The sequence below is a fragment of the Hevea brasiliensis genome, chromosome 8, assembly GCF_030052815.1.
Source record: "Hevea brasiliensis isolate MT/VB/25A 57/8 chromosome 8, ASM3005281v1, whole genome shotgun sequence".
In the NCBI taxonomy this organism is placed as follows: domain Eukaryota; kingdom Viridiplantae; phylum Streptophyta; class Magnoliopsida; order Malpighiales; family Euphorbiaceae; genus Hevea; species Hevea brasiliensis.
In genome coordinates, this window is record NC_079500.1 from 23,997,764 (window position 1) to 24,015,208 (window position 17,445).

Here is a 17,445-nt window from a genome sequence, read left to right on the forward strand (position 1 = left end):
TGCGTTGGCGTGCGTGTGATGTGGTGTGGACTATGGATAGGACGGGTAGTCACGGCTTGAGTTCTTCATGGGACCCGATCCTTCGAGGGGTAGTCACGGCTTGAGTTCTTCAGGACCCTCGATTTTGTTTATTAAGCTAAAGTCCGGCTTGAGTTCTTCGCTGGCACCAGGTTGGATTTAAGAGAGCTGTATAGGGGATCAGCTCCCATATGTTATGATTGATGCTACAGGGTGCGTGAGTGCTCCAAATTACCTTTTGATGTTATGATGTGAAAATGATGTTGATGTTGCATTTCACTCTCTGACGGTGCATTAGTTTTAGATAGTTATAGAGATTATGGTTAAAATTGATATTTTACTCTCTCGAGTCGAACGCTCACTCTGTTCAATATTTTTCAAAGCTACAGGAGGATTTTATTGTGGTTAACCTGCTTTTCTCCTTCGCAGGTTGTTTATCAATAGTTTTGTAATTTTATTTACTCCTAGAATTTCCGCATGTGTAAGAAATATTTAAATAATTCGGGTCTGTAATATAAATTGTCATGTGGACCTGTAAAATTATATGCATGTGTGATGGATTGGATGAGGAGCCGAGCTCCCATTTATTTTATGCCGATATGAGTATGTGGAGGGTGAGTGAGCTCCCAATTGATGATATATTTTGTTTACAGTCGGATGAGTCAAAATCTCACCGTTGAAAGGTCCACTTTATGGCCGGACTCTGTCAGTTTGAATTCTTGAAATTGGGCCCAAATGGGCCTTAGAGTTGGGTTAATGAACAGTTAGGCTTACTACGGGCCTCGGGGGCTTTAGGCTGGCCCAAGTCCTAGTGCCGGTCCGGCCCATAGGTTGGGTCGTGACAAATGTGGTATCAGAGCTTAGGCTCCAGTTCTTAGGAATGTTGTCTAAAGTGTTGGGAAGAGTCTACTAGGAGTCACATGCGGAAATATAGGGTCCAGATTCGTCTTGCATCGTCATCTTTGCTTCTAGTTTCTGCTCCATATGTTATGTTTAAATATGAGTATATAGAGCTGTGTAATGTGCGATTTTGAATTTTGTGGGCTAATCTTCTTGAATTTCGTGAAAATGCGTAGAAGCGTGAGAGCTGCCACTGCACGAGCGGATGTGCCTGACGAGGTGTCGGCCAGATGAGGCGCTGCCAGGAGGCGGGGTAGGAGGCCTAGAGCCGCTCAAGTAGAAGAGCGACTACCCACGATTCGAAACAGTCTTTCATGGCACAGGTCCTATGGACCCCATGGCGGCTAGTCTAGGCTGGTGCAGAGAACCATCGACATGATGGCGCGGATATGGTCCACCCTCCACAGCAGAGCATCACCGCACCAAGAGAGGAATCTTACAAGCAGATCATAAATTTCAAGAAGTTGGTGCACGGTACCTATGATGTGTCGACGATGCATATCGGTTTTTGGATTCTGACGGCGAGCAGTCTGATTGGTGATAGAAGATTGATAGAGTGTATGCAGCACGTCATGGGGCCCATGCCTAGGCAATGGATGAATGACTACGTGTTACCCCGGATGGAGGGTTTGACATGGGCTCAGTTTGTGGAACTTTTTATCAACCGGTTTGTGCCAGAAAGTTTCAGAGATCAGAAACAGTGGGCCTTTGAGGCCTTAAGACAGAATGGCAGGTCTGTAGATGAATATGCCACAGAATTTCTGGAATTGAGCAGATATGCCCCTACAGAGTATCTCTGAGAGACTATGAAGGTGAAAAGATTCCTAAAGGGGCTTGACAGGAGATATGCAAACCTGGCCATGATGTCTGATCAGTCTTTTGATGTAGTGGTTGACCGAGCTAGACAGATTGAGATCAGTTATGCTGTAGATGACAGCGGAAGAGCAAAGAAAAACAGAGCAGAGGGTTCCTCAGGTGTTCCTTCCATGGGTACTCCGGATAGTGGTGGCCAGAGTAATTACAGAGGAAAGAGTAGGAACAAGAAAAGTGGTTTTAGACACAAACCACGAGGATTTAGACCAGGGTATGGATCCAGCAGTGGTCACGATTAAAGTCTGGCGGTTAGTGCAGCTCAGATCCTCCTTGGCACCTTGTGCACAGTGTGGAAGAGGACATTCAGACCTTGTTTGATGGGATCAGGAGTATGCTTCAGGTGTGGCCAACCGGGTCACTTTGCTAGAGAATGCCCCATGTTCAGCGAGCCACAGATGGGGTCACAGGGTTCTGTTGTGAATGTTCCTCGACAGTTGTATCCGGGCGCTTCCAACATGGCAGGCAGTCAGTTCAGTGGCCAACAGGGCCGAGGACAAGGGGGACGAGGATTTGGAGGCAGATCAGGAGGTAGAAGTCGATGTCGTGGTTACGCCACTCGGGTAGGGGTCAAGCTCGGGTTTTCACCTGACCCACCGGGATGCTCAAGCTTCAAATGCACGGTTGTCGCAGTATTCTTACAGTCTTCTTATGAGGCTCGTGTTTTGATAGATCCGGGTGCTACGCACTCATTTGTCTCCCCTGTGTTTGCCATGAGGTTGGGTAGAAACCCTACAACTTTAGAGTGCCCTTTGTCAGTAGCTACTCCACTTAGTGACAACATAGATGTAGACATGGTATTTCCGGGTAGCCCAGTGGTAGTGGATGGAAAGATCCTCCCAGCAGACTTAGTTCCTCTACCAGTAATGGATTTCGATGTAATCCTGGGGATGGATTGGTTGGCAACTCATTTTGCCACCTTAGACTGCAGGAACAAAAAGGTGTATTTCCACATACCTGGTGTGGAAGAGTTTAGCTTTGATGGTGACAGGAGCGTGGCTTCGTATAATTTGGTGTCAGCAATCAGTGCTAGAAAAATGTTGAGGCATGGATGCCAAGGGTATTTGGCATTGGTGAGAGATACATCTGTAGAAGATGTCAGCATGGAAAATGTTCCTGTTGTCAGAGAATTCATGGATGTCTTCCCTGAAGAGCTTCCAGGGTTGCCACCAGAAAGGGGAATAGAGTTCTGCATTGATGTTATTCCGGGTACAAGCCCCATATCGATGCCACCTTACAGGATGGCACCAGCAGAATTGAAAGAGCTGAAGGAGCAACTACAGGAGCTTTTGGACAAGGGTTTCATACGCCCGAGCACTTCACCTTGGGGCGCTCCTGTTCTATTTGTGAGAAAGAAGGATGGGTCATTGAGGTTGTGTATCGACTACAGACAGCTGAACAAGGTGACTGTGAAGAACAAGTATCCACTTCCTCGGATCGATGATTTGTTTGATCAGCTCCAAGGAGCTAGATTCTTTTCCAAGATAGACCTGCGGTCAGGCTACCATCAATTGAGAATCAGGAATGAGGACGTGTCCAAAACGGCTTTCAGGACAAGATATGGTCATTATGAGTTCCTAGTGATGTCTTTTGGACTCACTAATGCACCAGCAGCCTTCATGGACTTAATGAACAGGGTGTTCAAGCCATTTTTGGACCGTTTTGTCATCGTATTCATAGATGACATTTTGGTGTACTCTCGGACCGAGGAAGAACACGTGTGGCACTTGAGGATGGTGTTGCAGACTTTGAGGGAGCACCAGCTATACGCCAAATTTTCGAAATGTGAATTTTGGCTAGAAAGCATCTCATTCTTGGGACACGTGGTTTCTAGAGACGGTATTCAAGTGGATCCCAAGAAAGTTGAAGCTGTAACTGATTGGCTTAGGCCTACAACAGTCACTGAGGTGCGAAGTTTTCTGGGTTTAGCTGGCTACTATAGGCGTTTTGTACAAGATTTCTCCAGGATAGCGGCTCCCCTAACTAAGTTGACCAGGAAGAATGTTCCATTCATTTGGACAGACGACTGTGAGGTGAGTTTCCAGAAGCTTAAGGAGTGTCTAACCACTGCCCCTGTGTTGACACTACCTGTGAGTGGTGAAGGATACACCGTGTACTGTGACACCTTTAGAGTTGGCCTAGGGTGTGTTTTGATGCAGAATGGAAAAGTAGTGGCTTATGCTTCAAGGCAGCTGAAGAGGCATGAGCAGAACTATCCCACCCATGATTTGGAAATGGCGGCTGTAGTCTTTGCACTAAAAATCTGGAGACACTACTTGTATGGTGAAGTGTGCGAGATATACACCGACAATAAGAGTTTGAAGTACATCTTCCAACAGAGGGATTTAAACTTGAGACAGAGGAGATGGATGGAGCTTCTGGAAAACTATGATTGCACCATCCAGTACCACCCTGGGAAGGCCAATGTAGTAGCAGATGCTTTAAGCAGAAAATCTTACAGCGCTTTGGTGCACATTTCAGCAGAGAAGAGACCGTTGATTCAGGAAGTACATGAGTTAATGGATCAAGGTTTAATCCTAGATCTTTCAGATGAGGGGGTCTTGTTGGCTCATTTTTCAGTGAGGCCAGACTTGCGAGATAGAGTTAGAGTTTCCCAATACAGAGACCAACAATTAATGAAGATCATAGAAAGAGTACAGCAAGGTGAAGGTGGTGAGTTTGGATTTGCCAATGATGGTGCCCTAGTGCAAGGTTCTAGGATGTATGTGCCCGATGTGGACAATCTCAGAGATGAAATCATGCGAGAGGCACACTATACACTGTACAATGTCCACCCAGGTTCCACCAAGATGTACCATGATGTGAAAGATAGTTATTGGTGGAATGGCATGAAGAGAGACATAGCAGACTTTGTGTCCAAGTGCTTGACTTGTCAGAAGGTGAAGTTTGAACACTGAGACCGTCGTGAAGTTGCAAGAGCTCCCTATCCCAGAATGAAAGTGGGAAATGATTTCTATGGATTTTGTGACTGGGTTGCCTCGTACCACGCGAGGATATGATTCGATATGGGTAATTGTAGACCGCCTAACCAAATCAGCTCACTTCTTGCCTGTGAAGACTACATATTTTATGGCACAAGACGCTCTACATTCGAGAAATAGTCGATTGCATGGAGTTCGGCTTTCATAATATCGAGAGGGCCCCAGTTCACTTCTCGGTTTTGGAGAAAGTTGCAGGAGGCACTTGGCACACAGTTGAACTTCAGTACGGCTTTCCACCCTCAGACAGACGGACAGTCCGAAAGGACAATCCAAACACTGGAAGACATGCTTCGCATGAGTGTCTTGGATTTTGGAGGTCAATGGGATGAGCAGCTAGCTTTGGTGGAGTTTTCCTACAACAACAGTTACCACTCCAGCATAGGGATGGCGCCCTATGAGGCATTATATGGAAGAAAGTGTAGGTCTCCTCTGTGTTGGACAGAAATGGGAGAAGCGAAGGTGCATGATGTAGACCTAGTGCAGTACACTTCAGAGATAGTTCTTTTAATCAGGGAACGATTGAAAACTTTTTCAAGAGGCGTAAGAGTTATGCAGACCCCAGACGGAGGGATATGGAGTTTGTAGTAGGCGACTATGTATTCCTGAAGGTTTCTCCAATGAAGGGAGTCATAAGATTTGGAAAGAAGGGCAAGTTGGCACCTCGGTATATTGGACCTTTTGAGGTTACTGATAGAGTTGGAGCAGTTGCCTACCGGTTGGAGCTACCACCCAACCTTTCTCACGTTCATCCCGTGTTTCACATCTCCATGCTCAGGAAATACATTCCCGATCCTTCTCATGTACTGCAGCCGGATGTGATAGAGCTAAAAGAGAACTTGACATTTGAGGAGCAGCCTGTAGCCATAGTGGACTACCAAGTGAGACAGCTGAGATCAAAACAGATCCCTATGGTTAAGGTTTTGTGGAGGAGTCAGTCAGTGGAAGAGTGCACCTGGGAGTCAGAACGGGACATGCGTAGCAAGTACCCTTATCTGTTCAATGTGTAATCATGTACTTTATTCTGCCTTGTGTAAAATTCGAGGACGAATTTTCTGTAAGGGGGGAAGAATGTAACACCCCTGATTTTTTTATATATTATTATTGGGCTTCGTGTAGGTATCCTCAATTCGCGGAAATTCGACAGTTGTCCGGATCTGTGAATTTCCGGCCAGACAGACCAGCTACCGGAAAAGTCTTCGAATTGGATCGAGGTTTTGGCTACCCCACCATTGTCATGCATCCCGAGCGCGTTCCCGAAGTCGGAATCGGCAAAGGTAAACCCGAACCTTGCTTTTTCGTAATTTTCTAGTGCTTAAATCCATAAAATATTCGTGGTAGCTTAGAAAATTACGATTCTTTTTGCAATAGCTTAGTAATATTTCTAAGGACCGCGGGGCAGAGTTTTATAATTTTTAGAGCTTATTTGAGCAGTTTTTGCAAAAATGATCAATTATAAGGACTAAATTGAAATATTACATACTGTGATGGATGATTGATTTGATGGGCCCAGGAGGGGCTGTGTGATATGATTGAGCTGTGGATATACGGATTGTAAATATAAAAGTGTGTTTTGAGCCATTTTGCAGGTTGGGTAGGTCCTAGGTATAGGGGAGACTCTGCCGGATTTTCGGCACGACTTAGGACGTATTGGTCTTTTTCTTTGTTTGTATTGAGTCAAATTTATTAAATGATTGTAATAAAATTGTCATGTGAGCCGATGACCTTCTTCCTCCGCCCAGCCGCCTCAGTGACCATCGTCAAGTCTGTGAGTAAAATATTAATTTTAATTGTAATTTCGATATTATTATATGTTCAGCATGCCCATGCATCACTTATATGCATATATTTATGTAGTTAAACTCTAGGCACGATTTATGATGCATTGATAACTGTTAAAGTGCCATGATGTTGTTGTGGTAATTTGGAGCAGTGTGCGTGCGTTGGCGTGCGTGTGATGTGGTGTGGACTATGGATAGGACGGGTAGTCACGGCTTGAGTTCTTCGCTGGGACCCGATCCTTCGAGGGGTAGTCACGGCTTGAGTTCTTCGCTGGGACCCTCGATTTGGTTTATTAAGCGAAAGTCCGGCTTGAGTTCTTGCACACGGGTTGGATTTAAGAGAGTCAGATGGGGATCAGCTCCCATATGTTATGATTAATGCTACAGGGTGCGTGAGTGCTCCAAATTACCTTTTTGATGTTATGATGTGAAAATGATGTTGATGTTGCATTTCACTCTACAGGGTGCATTAGTTTTAGATAGTTATAGAGATTATGGTTAAAATTGATATTTTACTCTCTGAGTCAAACGCTCACTCCTGTTCAATATTTTTTCAGGCTACAGGAGGATTTTATTGTGGTTAACCTGCTTTTCTCCTTCGCAGGTTGTTTATCAATAGTTTTGTAATTTTATTTACTCCTAGAATTTCCGCATGTGTAAGAAATATTTAAATGATTCGGGTCTGTAATATAAATTGTCATGTGGACCTGTAAAATTATATGCATGTTTGATGGATTGGATGAGGGAGCTGAGCTCCCATTTATTTTTATGCCGATATGAGTATGTGGAGGGTGAGCTGAGCTCCCCAATTGATGATATATTTTGTTTACAGGTCGGATGAGTCAAAAACTCCCCATTGAAAGGTCCACTTTATGGCCGGACTCTGTCCGGTTGATTTCTTGAAATTGGGCCCAAATGGGCCTTAGAGTTGGGTTAATGAACAGTTAGGCTTACTACGGGCCTCGGGGGCTTTAGGCTGGCCCAGGTCCTAGTGCCGGTCCGGCCCATAGGTTGGGTCGTGACAATTTGTATGATGAAACTGGATCGTTTTTAAAAAACAAATTATATTTGCTGAAATAGTGAAAGTAGATTGGGAAAGAAGTGAAAAAGATAAATTATTGTGCAGATGTCATATTTTCAATAACTTGTCAGATAGACTGTGTGATCTGTTTACCTTTGTCAAGTCTCCAAGGGAAATTTGGAATTCGCTAGAGTTGAAATACAATGTAGAAAAAACAAAGTGTGAATAAATTTCTCATCATGAAAATTTTTAAATTCTAAATGGTTGATAATGTGCCTGTTATAGATAAAGTTCATGAGTTACATATCCTTATTTCAAAGCTTAAGGATTTGAAAGTGGTAGTTCCTGAATTATAGCAAGTAGAAGGGATAATAGCAAAACTTACTCCTAGTTTGAATGTTTATAGGAAGAAATTATTGCATACCACATAAGACTTTTCTCTTAAATAGATTTAAAAAACACTTGCACATTGAAGAAGTTTTTTTGTATAATAATTTATCTTTATGTTGATGACACACTTATAATTGGAATAAATACAAGGCTATAATATGGTGCTAAGATCACGGTGAATGTGTTAAAGAAGTTGATAAGATTTATGGCTATAATCCAAAAGATACCTTTTGTATGCATAAATCTTAATTCATATTAATTGTATCTATCACTAACAAAGTGAGAGATATTGTTAGAAATAGTTAGTGATAGGAAAAGCTATCCCATATTAAAAGAGTTATGTCTGTTCATTAAAAGGCATCAAAACGAACTGTTTATTACCAATAGTTATATCTGTTTTACTAGGTATAAGTGAACAAAAGTAATTGTTCTAAGAGATACAAAGTGAACGGATGTATCAGTTCTAAGAGGTATAACTGAATAGATGTAATTGTTCTAAGGAATATAAAGAGAACAATTGTGTTTATTCTAAGAGGCATAAGTGAATAGGTGTAAGTATTCTAAGAGATACAAAGTGAATGGTTGTATCTGTTCTAAGAGGCATAAATAAACAAACGTAATTATTCTAAAAGATAGAAATAAACGGTTGTATCTATTCTAAAAGATGTAAGTGAACAAATGTAATTATTCTAAGAAATACAAAGTGAATTGTTGTATATGTTCTAAAAGATATAAATAAACAGATGTAATTATTCTAATAGACACAAAATAAAATATTGTATATGTTCGAAAAGGTGCAAATGCTTTATAAATAATGAGAAATTATTAGGTACACTCGATGCACTTGTATCATTTCTCACAATCATATGGGATCCACTCTCTATATTATAGGGAGGGCCCACTTTTCTATAAGTGCGGTCACCCATCACTAGGGCTTTTGGCTCGTTTAACTTAATGACATTTCATTGCTCTTATTTTTTCTTTGTTTTTCTTGTATTTTCCTCTATTGTATTTCATTATCTTATTTCTCTTTACTAACATTTAAGTATAATTTCAAGCATTCTAACTGTCTAGACAGACACCGGTCACTGGAACAGTAGAATGCACCACTGAATATAGGAGTGATACATAGAACCTCAATTTGTGTATGTGCGAGAAAATTAAAACTTTGGGAGTTAAGGTTTGAGGCAAAATTAGGGTTTTTCCAAATTGTGGATGAATTGGTGTTTTAATGGTCAATTAGTGACCATTTGAGGTGAATTGACCTTAATTTAGAGTGAATTGTGGCATTGAATGATGAAATGGTTAAACTACCCTATGTGCTAGAAATTCTGGACTTGAGTCCAGTGAGTTTGGGCAGCAATAAGTTGACTTGTGTAGCTTCAATTGGTGTAAGGCCAATTGAAGGTGAAATTAGAGACATAATGCCACATTTCTCTTGAGGAGACCCTGCCAAAAAAACCAATTTAGAGTGACCTAAAATTTGCCTAAATCCGGGTAACTAAAATCTGGACCTGGAAAAATGAACAAATGAATAGTATTTGTTCAAATGGCCATAAATTTGTGTAGAGTGATCCAAATAACCTGATTTTTAAACCCATGGAAAGCTTAGGTATACTAGAACAACTTTTATGAAGAACAGAAATCCAAATTCTAACCATAACCCAGTGAAAATGCTAACCAAATTTAGCTCACCAAATCTGGCAGAACCAAAATTTGTCCAAAAATCTAGACAATGACCAATCCTGTAACACTCCTATTTGTATAGCCTGGTATATTTCACTGTTCTGGTGACCGGTGTCGGTCCGGACGATTAAGGAGATTAGAACCATACTTAAGACAACTAGAGAAACCATAAACACAAATAATTACTAAGGTTCAATTAGTTAAGTATAAATAAGAAAAACAGAACATAAGAAGTTAAACGAGCCGAGAGTCACAGCGATGGGTGACCTCCTCGGGAACGACTGCAAAGTCATTTTAAACTCAAATTTCGAACCGTAAAAAGTGACGCTGCAGTCCTTAGGACCCTTATGAACACAGTGGAAAAGAGAAAATCACGAAAAAGAACTGTTAAGCCAGTCAAATAATTAGGTCAGGGAGCCGGAAGAAATATTGGATTATTTGCAAATCGGGATGAACCGGTGAGGGGCGATTTGGTCAATTGACCCCGAGAGCTGACTCTTGACCTAACTGTCCAATAAAATCGGAGAAAAGATAATTTCAGAATCGAGAATTAAATTAAAGAACTAAAAAAAAAAAAGAAAAAGAGATGAAAATGAAAAAGTCAAAAGTTATGACATCATGGATGATGCCATAACTAAATTAATAAATTGAATTATTTAATTGGGATTTTTTTTGTGGTCTTCCATAAATTAAATTAGATAAAGGAAAAGGAAAAAAAAAAAAAGAAACAAAGTCCTTCTTCCCTAAGTGGACGTCCACCACTCTCACTCTCCCTCTCCATTTCTAAACCCCATTAAAGCTTGAGTTCAAGCTTTTAAATCCCTACTAAACCCCAATTTCTTCCATAATTATTCCATAAAAACTTGATAACCTCACTTGAGAAGAGGATTGAGCAAGAAAGAAAGAAAGAAAGAGGAGTGGGATTGAAGATTGAAATTCAAAGTTTAAGGTTAGTGAATTTAAAATTGAAAATTATGTTTAATATTTGTGTTCTTGTTGTATGTAACTTAGATCTTAACTTAAAATGAAATGAAATTAATTGTAGGAGGACTAAACCTGGATTTTGATCAGCTAGGGTTTGATATGGTAGTGTATGAATTTGATTAGATTATAAGTGTAGGCAAGCTTATATGAAGGTAGATGTGATGTTGGTATGCTTAAATGTGATTAAATGAAACAATTTAGTGTGGTTAGGGTTTGTGAACCAAATTTTGGAGAAATGCTTAAATGATGACTTTGGTCTATTGTGAAGTGAAATAATGGTCAATTATGACCAAATGGATTGTGTGGGAATGGTAGGAAATTAAACCAAATTCGTAGGTCAATGGTCATGCTGCTGGCAGCATGACCAAACCCACTTTGAAGGACCAAAACTCAAATTTTACAAGTCCAATTGATATGCCACCAATTGGAGATGAAAATAGACATAAAAGAGCACAATTTTCATTGAGGAACCATGGCCAAAAACCGACAAAAACTTGGTGAAACAATTGACCAAGGTGAAACAATTGACCAAATCGAAATGAGAGCAGGCTGCCCTGCACCAAAACTGACCAAATGAACAGTAACTGTTCATTTAGTCATAATTCGAGCTAGACAGGTCAAATTGACCTGAAATTTTACCAGTAATTAGATGAGACATAGATCTAAAACTTTCATGAAGAACACCACCCCAAATTATGCCATTAACCCATTCAAATTATTGAGCAAAGTTAAGTTAGCAAACCTGCAGCTCTGCAGATTTTCAATTGAGCAGTAATGTTTGAAGGGTTATAACTCTCTCTACAAAACTCCGATTTAGGCAATTCTTGAATCGATGGAAACCTAAGACATAGTAGAACATTTCATATGAAGAAAGTTAGACCAAATTATGAACTTAACTTAATCAAATTACTGACCAAAGTTGGATCAAAATATGCCAGAACCCAAAATACCAGTATAAACAGTACACGTGAATAGTAAACTTATTTTGGCCATAACTTGAGCTACAAAACTCCGATTGAGGTGATCCAAAAATATTAACTAGTTTTAATTTTAACTAAATGTTTTAAATGCCTATTAGACAATGCTCACCACTTAACAAAAGTAAGAAAATTGATTTAAAATCCTTTGTAGGGTACTTAATGAGTTATCAGTAGGTGAAGTTCGGTAATTCATTAGGTATTCTACGGGATCATGTTATGCCTTACAGAGGGGTAAGGTGTGACAAATCCGGCCAGTTATGGTAAAAATGCCATAACTTGAGCTACAAAACTCCAAATGGAGTGATTCTAAAAGGAAAATTAAAGTAGACACATTAAGGAACAACTTTGATGAAGAAAGTTTAGCCAAATTCTAACTGTAGAATGGTCCAATGGAATAGTAAACATAAGTGACCAAATCTGAAAATTTGAAATTTCTTCTAATAAGCTTTGAATTACAATTGGCAACCAATGCCAACAAAATTGTGACCCAAAATGTGGTATGACCATGTGTTTAAAAATGGTATACCTATTAATTATGAAAAAGTCAATATTTTTGCATAAATAGTAATGTAAATAGTAACCACCACAACTTCAAATGCAGAGAACCAAATACTTAACTTTGTCAACATGCCCTAGTATGCCTAGAATGATTGATTTAGATAGTTTGGCATGTCAATAGGGTTCTGATTGTAGTACTGCCCATGGCTTCCTGCCATTCCATGATTTATGGCTTTTAGTGCCATTTTGTGATGTTATGGCTTTTAGCCATTTTGATACTCTTGATATACTTGGCTTATTGCCCAATGGTTATTATGGCTTGTTAGCCATTCTATTGCACACCTGGTTGATACTATGTGACCGATGGTGTGATGGCCTGATGTACTTAGTACCCAGTGCTAGTTACCTGTTTATCCAGTCCAGTCAATTTGTATAGGTTACTTGGGAAACTAAAATAAGTTTTAAATTTTTTTAATTAAATAATGAACATGAAATCACTAAATTATGAATATTATGAAAAATTACCACAATTTCAATCTACATGCATTAGTATCATAAATTCTGTATATTTAATTATTTTAGTTTATTTTTACATTATATTAGCACCACTAAGCTGTATGCTTAGCGCGTCGCTTTTTGCCATGCGTAAGTACTGGAGACCAAGAGTGTGAGTCCAGTAGAGCATAGACTGAGATTACTGTCAGAGTCTAGATCTGCAGTTGTGTCCAGTGTCACCTCACCAGAGCAGTGTATTGTGGTAGGACCACTAGGCTTCATCAGGAAATTTTGTATTTTGTAATTAGACTTTCATTTTGTTATGTAAATTAGACACTTATGAGCACTATTTTTTAGTGCTTCTGGTGTATCTAATAATTAGTCATAAATAATAGTTTGGAATAAAAATCTATTAACTTTTATCTTTTATCTCTTTTCTTCATTTCTACTTACAATCAACATTATTATTCTTTAATTCATTCTTGTGAGAATTCTAAAATTGCCATCAGAATTCTATTTTGGCTATTATCCTAGAGGGATATGCTTAAACTACACAGCAGATACATAGTGGGGGTTTTACTCTTTGTCCATCTCATTATATTGAGGGAAGCAAATACTCCATATGATATTTATTATAAATTGACTAAAAATTTTAGTAGAATAATTGTTCAAATTGAGTATGCTAGTGCTATTGGTAAGCTTAATGTATGCTATGCATTGCACTACACCTGATATTGATTTTGCAATATGTAAATTATCAAGATATACTAGCAACCCTAGTATTGAGTCTTGAAAAGAAATTTCAAGGGTTTTTGGATATTTAAAAGGAACTATAAATTATAGATTATTCTATGATAAATTTTTGATTGTGCTAAAACCATATAAAGAGTTGTATCCATAAAAAGAGTTGTGTCCATTGGCCAAAAGATACAGCTGAATGAAGAGATGCAATTCTTCTTAGTAGTTACATGCATAAAAAGATGAATTTGTTGGCTAAAAGATTGGCACACTTTGAGTAGTAAATATAAGAGTCTTACAAATCATTTGTAAGGAGTGACAAAAGGACAAATGAGTATGCATTTGGCTTGATTCTTAATTTTTAGAGGTTCTCATTTTAAACAAGTTGTGGAGCAATATGTTTCTACAAATAAGGTACATATCTAGACTATAAATTATCTATGTAATTCATGTTATAAACATATGATTATATGGTAGACTAGTGAAATAAATATGGTGGAGATCCTAGGGTTATACAAATGCCAATTAGATAACTAGTGCTAAGGATAGTAAGTCAACCTTCGGTTGGGTGTTCAACTTAGGTGGAGGTACTATTTCTTGGGCATCAAAGAAACAAATTGTATAACTCATTCTATGATGGAATCCGAGTTTATAGCTTTGGTGATTGTCAGTAAAGAAGCAGAATGGTTGAGAAACTTATCACCAAATATTAAGATGTGATAGATATGAAAATGTGAGACAATTAGTATCTGATGGTGTTATTACCATTGTTTATGTTAAATCTTAAAATAATCTAGCAGATCCTTTAACAAAAGGGCTCTTGAGAGTTATGATCACAAGTACATATACTGGATTAGGATTAAGAATATTCTACTAAATTTACTAGTGAAGGGAACTCTACTTTATATTATTATTACATAATAAAGTTTAAAGGATAACAATAAGTCATTAGTAAATGTTATAATTGAGTACTTAATGTACTAAGTTAATGGAATGAGGATAAGTATTTACACTCTTAATCAAGTTTAATATTATTACAAATGAAATTTCACCTATATGAATATAGGAAGTGACGCCACTTCAACAAAAAAGTGAGAATAAATTTTTTGTAAATGTTCATAAAAACAGGAGATAGCACAAGGTCATATTCATGCTAAAATTTTGGTGAACTTTTAATTCGAACTAATTGGTTCATGTGTATAGTATTTTCTGGTTCTATGTAATAAGAATCTAAGTTTAAACTAAGGCCACCATGATTTTTTTAGAACTTTAAAATACTTACATTAAGAAAAAGTTTAAATTGAAAAATACTTTTCATTACGAATAAAACAATGGGATCTAACGATACAAGCTAAGTGAGGAATTGTTATAAATAGCTTATATGTTAGATAGTAGAGAGAGAAGAATTCCCACATTGTTAAAATACAAGAAAGAGAAGAAGCGGAAAGAATGAAATATATATATAATTATATATATTTAAATAAATATATATTATTTTATGATGATAATGGGCACATATGTATGTAAAATAAAATAATATTTTATTTTAATTTTCGTAAATAAATTACAAATAGATGTGCTTGTTAACAAGTAGATGTGTCTGCTAATAAACAGACATATCTATTACATACAAATATTTACGACTATTGAGAGATGTGTCATAACAGATGTGTCTATTAATAAACGAATATAGTCACATATGTTAGAAGATGTGTCGATTTAAAATAAACAGTTGTATCTGTTGGAAATGGACAGATGTGTCTGTCTAGAAAAAGTGTCATGACTTTTCATTCTCTATAACTATGGATGAGTTTGCAATTCAAATATACTACTATTTTTATTATTATTATTATTATTATTATTATTATTATTCTCTTCTAGTCTCTCTAGATTTAGTTCGTATAAAGAGTTCCTAAGGGAAATCCTCAGGAGTTGCTGTATGCAAATTTCAGGTTTTGTTATATGCTGGAGATAAATTGCCATAATCTTGCAGCAATCTAGTAAGGACAATTAATACCTTATAGATAATAATTAATCACGTCTCAAAGCCTATTCTACATCTACTGTCTCAACATGAGATGCAAGGAGTTAATGTTGTTTTCTTTCTAAAAGTTATTATCTCTTAAATTTTCTTTTATATTTTAGTTCTTATTATATTAATTATACTTTTTATTTTATAACATCTATATAATTATAGTTTTATTTAGATTAGAATTTATTAGTGTGTGTATATATATATTAATTTTATTCTTATTAAGGATTCATAGTTGAATTCATCAAATAATTCAAATCTTTTGCTCATTATTAATGTTAGCCCATCCTTTTAATTTTATTAATATGTTCAATAATTTTTAATATTTTCATCAATTTTAGTGGACTTCATATTAATAGAAAGATATTTAATAATTAATCAATACATCAAATATCATTATATTAAGTTTCAAAATTTCTCGCCATTTTATCTCGAATTTAATGCTTAACAAATGAAAAAAACCCAACAATTTAAATATAAAATAAGTATAAATAATAATTAAAATAAAATTTTATTTGATTTAATAAAATGATATTTTTATCAATTTGAGAATAATTGATAAAATTGATGATAAAAATAATTAAAAAGTTTGGCTAATATTGATAATGTAGGAAAATATTTAAATTATTTTTTTTAATTAAGTCATCCAATTATGCTAATTGTTAAAATTGAACTTAATGTGAGAGTTTGAAGATAAAATTGATAAAATTAAAAAAAAATTAGCTAAAACTAGAAAAACATACTAAGATTTGAATTTTTTAGACATTTGGGCTGTGTTCGTTTCACGAAAAATATTTTTCGCATTTTATAACATTTAAGGCATTCACGAAAATGATTCAACAGTAAATATTTTCCTAAATAAAGAGAAAACTAAATCATTTTTAAAGAAAATGATATTTTTTTTTATTTTTTAAACTTTGACAATCTTATTACAATTTTATTTATTTTACAATAAATAATTTATATATAATTTTTTTTTAAATTTCTACATATTAATTATTTTCTGCAAAACTAATATACCTATGGGCTAAATTTATTTTATGAAGTTTATTACTTTAAAAGAGTAACAATCGACAAAAGGAGAGTGTTCCATTCTATCAACTCACTATTGTTATTTAACATATCTGACCTCATTGTCTTTTTCTTTTCTTTATAAAAAATACATAATTTACTTCAACTTCATCATTTGAAATAATTAAAAAGTAACTAATTACACACAAAATAATTGAATTTGACAGATTAAGTGCTTTCCAAATATGAGTATTGACTAAATAAAATTTAAAATTTCAAAATTAATAATTAAAATTTGTATATCAAGATTTTTCTTTCCCAAATTTTATTTGTGGGCTTAAGTCGTCCAAGCGATTGTCAAATACAGCCATGTGCAAACGCTGCTTTCAAATACTAACCTCTTCTACAAGATTTGACAAATGCTTGTTTCGTTCAAATCACCCTCTGCAAACTTTATGGCCCAAAATTAATTCTTATGAAATGACAAACTAGCGACATCGCAGCAAAGAGGAGGGGAGATGATTTTTAACTTGATTGGCCATTTGCTCCTTAACTCGCGGAGCTGGGTTGGAAATAAAATTTAAAACATTCCATCTGATATGATATTTTATCAAGATTTATCAGTCTTGTGTTTCTTAATATTCAATGCATTTAAATAATTTTAGATTTATTTTTTAAAAAGAATTTTCATTAAATGGAAATAGAATATAAATTTGAAGTACAAAATTTTATTCTATATTAGTATAATTTTATGTAAAAAAAATTTAATTTAAATCACTTATATAAAATATAATAGTAATTATTTTAATTTAAATAACCTTATCATGTTGAGAAAATATTTGAGTTGGTTATTCTGTAGGAAGTATGTTATACTCGGTAGCGATTTACCATAGTTTGACTTAGAGTCTTTATACGAAGCCTAATATAAAAATTATCAAACTTTAATTCTCTCTTAGAGAGAAAATCTGTATTTTCTATTATTGTACTTCTATATAAATAACAAAACCATATACCTAAAAACTCCATGAAATAGAAAGAAAAA